Source organism: Palaemon carinicauda, chromosome 21 (assembly GCF_036898095.1).
Source record: "Palaemon carinicauda isolate YSFRI2023 chromosome 21, ASM3689809v2, whole genome shotgun sequence".
Classification (NCBI taxonomy): domain Eukaryota; kingdom Metazoa; phylum Arthropoda; class Malacostraca; order Decapoda; family Palaemonidae; genus Palaemon; species Palaemon carinicauda.
Genome location: NC_090745.1, coordinates 46,344,655 through 46,349,445, shown reverse-complemented (window position 1 = coordinate 46,349,445; position 4,791 = coordinate 46,344,655). Strand labels below are relative to the sequence as shown.

The 4,791-nt window shown below is 56.9% G+C and overlaps 1 pseudogene; it reads left to right on the top strand.

Moving 5' to 3' along the window:
- Window positions 1-3,597: 3,597 nt before the first annotated feature.
- On the top strand, window positions 3,598-3,715 carry LOC137615560 (5S ribosomal RNA; annotated as a pseudogene).
- Window positions 3,716-4,791: the final 1,076 nt, after the last annotated feature.

Sequence of the window (4,791 nt, the reverse complement as noted above, 5' to 3'; positions counted from 1 at the left end):
CTGGGGATTTGGCTGTTGCTGCCTCCCCTATAGATCGTCATGGGCTTGTCTCCTTCACCTGGAAGTACTTCCGTGACGATTGACAGCTCTCCAGTTCATTTTAGAACACGCAGGAGGCTCGCCTCCTTGGGTGGGTGACTTTCCTTCCGAGGGAAGTTTTCCTGTCCAGGCTTGAGTCTTTTCCCCTTTGGGGGGTTCTTCTCTTGCCTTTTTTTTTTTTTTTTTCGTGCGACTATGCTCTTGGTGCTAAGCGGTTGCACCTGCAGTTACGCTCAAGGGGCTGGGCAACTGCAGGAGCCCCTCTTCGGAGGATTGCTCTTTTTAGGTCACTGGCTGACCCGTCTCTTCTACGAAGTGTTTCTCTTTCGTTCGCGAGAGAGTACACTCATAGAGACTCCTCTTCGGAGGACTCTTCTGCTGTTGTTGCTGTTGGCCGCCTTTGCCGTAAGGCTCACCGTCCGCTACGTCGTAAGGGCCTCCCATCTCCCTATAAGGGTGCTAAGAGGTGCCTTTTTGAATCCGTTTGCAGCCTGCTACTCCTTCTTCTTGACCTTCCGCCTGGTGTAGATGGACAGCAGTCTGACCTCGTCTTCCGACGGGCAACGGTCTTCTGACGGGCAACGGTCTTCCGACGGACAACGGTCTTCCGACGGCCATCAGTCTTCCGACGGACAGCGGTCTTCCGACGGACAACGGTCCCTTCAGGGCAAAGGGTTGCCTCCCACGGGGTTGCTTCCCTTGCATGTCAGGGTTCCCCTGCGCGCCCTTCTGCAGTGTTCTCTCCTGCTCAGTGTTATCGCACGGGCGCTCTCCTGCTCATCAGCGTTTTCCGGATAGCTAGCGCTCTCCTGTTCGCCAGCGCTCTCCTGTTCGTCAGCGCTCTCCTATTCGTCAGCGCTCTCCTGATGATCGTCGCTGCAGTTCCTGTTACGCGCCCTGTCCGCCCACGTTCGCCCGCGCAATCTAGAACTTCGGTTCAGGTCTTGGACAAGGACTCTTCTTCTATGCACAGGATTCCACGCGTTGCCTTCTGCTCGCCAGCGACCACAGACGCGTCAACGTTTGCCTGCTCGTCAGCGATCTCCTGCGCGTCTACGATCGCCATCGATCTGCCACGCGTGTCAGGTCCCCTGGACACCATCAGTAGCGATCTAGCACTCGCCTGCTGTGGACCACGATCTCCGGTAGCTGAGTCTTGCCGTAGATCTTCCTCCTGCTCGCCAGCGCTCACCTTTACTTCTGTCCTTCTGTGCGCCAGCTTTCAATCGCCAGCGCACATCTGCGCGCCCTTTCCTGCCACGCTCCAATGGGCGCCAACGGTTTTTCCTAACCGTCCAGGATCGCCTGATTAACAGCTTGCTTCAGCGCTCACCTTCCTGATGCACCTGCGCGCCTTCTGTTTAGCGCGATGTGCGCTAACCATCCCTAGTTTCTTTCGCGTTAGCGATCGCCTGCGCGCTAGCGTTTTGTTAACGCACCACCGCTCGCCAACTCGCCATCGCTTGCCGACGCGCCATCGCTTGCCGACGCGCCTTCACTCGCCTACGGGCCATCGCTCGTCAACGCGCCATCGCCCTCCTACGCGCCATCGGTCTCCCGACCGCCTGCGCTCACCCGCGCGCCCACGTGCCTGCGCAACCACGTGCCCGCGCGACCGCACGCGCCCGCGCCACTGCGCTCCAATGTTCGCCCGCGCGCGAACCAACGGTATTCCATCGCGCGGACCAACGGTGTTCCGTCGCGCGAACCGACGGTGTTCCATCGCGCGAGCCTACGCTGTTCCATCGCGTGAACGTTGGCTTGATTCCTGCAGTATCCATTGCTCGCCTACGGGTCTTCGCTCGCCTGTGAACTTTCGGATTCCGACCACCAGCTCTCGCCCTTCCTACCACGCTCGCCCTTCCTACCACGCTCGCCCTCCTTCTGCGCTCCCTCGCGCACTTTCGTCTGCGCTCCTGCGTGCCCGCGCATGGGCGCTTCCACGTTCGGCCACGCGCCAACCATTGATTTACCCTCGCGCGAGCGCCAGGGAGATTGCGACCGCGACTCCCGTCAGGGTTTCGCAACTTGGCCAGCCTGGCGAGTCTTCTGGAGCGTATTTCCAGAACACGGTTTCCACCCCGTAAACGCAGAGCATGGCACATGCAAGAGCAGGAAGAATCTTCAGGGAGGTCTAAGCAACATTCTTCTTTTCAGAACCTGGGTTAGCCCTTCCTCGTTATTCCCTGGAAGGGTCTTGCCAGGGAGCTTTCCGTTCGAGATTTCTCCGTCGGGCAAGGGGTGACTGGTTAATCCCTTCCTCTTCTCCATCTTGTGGAAGGGACTTACCAGGTCCTTTCCCTCCTCGGTTGCGACCCGAGGTTTTGTACAAGGAAGCTCCAGGATGGTCAGGGGTACTTTCCGCCTCTCGGGCTCAAGCACCTTGGCGTTTCGTCGCCAAGTTTCGAACTTACGGGCAAGCTCGAGGTTGGACCATCCAGACGCAGTGACCGAGGGCTTCCTCTCGAGTGTCTCCTCCGTGGATGTCGACAAGCTCAGACATTCTTCCATCCTTGGGAAGAGCTTGTTTGTGCCTAAGGACAGGGACATGGACAGCGGTTGTGCGGAGGAAGTCAACTTCCGTGTTCACTCCTCCAAGGCGCTTTCTTCCAGACCCTGCAGGCCTCCAGCGCCTCTTCTTTCAGCCTCGTCGGCCTAAGTTATCGGACCGGCTACGGCAGCTAAGACAAGGTGTCCAATAGCAGTCCCCTCCTGTCAGGGACAGGTAGCACGGGAAGCTCTCCTGTTGGGGCATAATCCTAGAGGGAGCGGCGGAGTTCATAAACTCTAGGATTGGCAACCCCCCCTTGCAGGTCTCACGCTGGGAGGATGCCTAAGGTTACTCATCCGGATAACAGCTTCCCGATGCCGATTCCTGCACGATCTCCGTGATCAGCCAAGGATATCGCGCCTCGCTCTTGCCATCTCTCAGTCTCTGTCAGCGAATTCAGTGTCACTGAACCTCTATGCCATGGGGTTGGCAAGAGTTTTGCCCGTTTGAGCAGAATGATCCATGCCTTAGGAGAAGGTCCTCCATGGGATCGTCGACGGCTTCACCCTCGGCTTCTTCAGTTGATCCTTTCTCGTAGGAATGCATCTGAGACGGGAATTCCGTAGTCGACCTCTCAGCTCTATTCAAGTTTGTCGAACAAACTTCGTCCAGCGTGGAACAGCAGAATCGATCAGACTGGTAACGAGGCGGCGGGACTCCTGAGGCCCTGGATCGAAAGGACGGGTACTTCCAGTTTCCATTCCATCCATCTTCCAGGAAGCTCTTGGAATTCTGCCTAGACTTAAGATGCGGTGTGGCGATCCCGCCGCCGCATCGCAGGTTTTTCCCCAAAGAACTCTCCCTGTTTTCCTCATGGCCGCTCAGGAGCAGGCTTCCGCTTCCTTCGCCTTTTGGAGGTCTGGTCAACTCCGGTAGGCTCGGGTTCGACCTTCTTCAACGCCGGGACAGGCTTCCGGGTCCTTACCATGAGTGAGGGATCATGGTAATTTGCTAGGAGCCTTCTCTACTTCTGCCTCAACATCTGGGGTATCTAGCCATGATATTGAGTCAACGGCCTTACCACATTGGAAACACCGCTTCTCGTCTGATCAGCAAAGTTAAGCAACGTTGGGCTGGTCAGTACTTGGATGGGTGACCGCCTGGGTACGCCAGATGCTGTTGCGTCCTTCTCCGAGCCTTCCCTTCAGTTGACTGTGGCAAGGCTGAGGAGAGTCGCAGTACCTGTTCTCAGTCAAGCAGAGCTTTCAGCCCTACCTTGGAACGTTTCCTGGGTCTCTTTTCCTCATTGACCCGTCTAAAGTCCCGAACGGTCGCCTCAGGATAAGTTCCCTGTGGGGCGGCCCAAGTTCCGGTGGTATCAAAGCAATGATTAACCGGACTTTCTGGCCCCTATGGGACCAGCGGAACGTTTAGACCTGCAATGGGTGTTGACCTATGGAACCTCTTGATGGGAATGGATATTCTCGTCCTTTCCCCACATTTTGATGCTGTTCTCGGACTCGTCAAAGAAAAGGGGGGGGGGGTGGGAGCATGTTCCGGTTTAGGCCTATGGTCGGGACCTGAAGGATACCTTTCCATCATTCAGGCAGGCTTAGGGGCCGTAGTCTGGCCCCTCTACAGATCCTACAGTTCCTGCAGAGTCGCTCCATGCGCGACGACTTCATGGTACTGGCGTATTCCAACCAGCAAGAGACGCATTTTCATGCCTTCGCATCTTGCAGTAGAGATACTGAGATGATCCGAGGTCCTCTCTATACCACTATCGGCTCGCTCATTCCGGGCAGAGGAATGTTCTCTCCGACTATCTGAGCAGAGCCTCGCAGATAGAGAGTACCTGGGGGTCTTTGTCCTTAGTAGCCAGCAAGTCCTGGCCTGGGGCACCTGATCGCGACAGCCTGGAACTTCAAGCTTCCGCTGTTCTTCCCCCCAGTCTCAGACCCCAAGACTCTTTGGCAAAATGCTTTCCGGTGATGGTGGGACAACATCGACGCCTGCGTCTTCCCACCATTGTTGTCTGTTGAGAATGGGTCTTAACAAGACCAGGTTGTCTGTCAACCTTTCGATGGCCCTGAGAGGTCCACTGTGACTATACGCGGAACAGTTTCCGGACCCTCTGCTTCCCCTGACGGAACTCCCGGGAGAGCTTCTCCCACGGCACAGGCTACTCTAACAACCACACTACAACATCTTTCACGGGCCGTGGCATCGCTTCGGCTTCGCGCCTGTAGACACTACGCCGC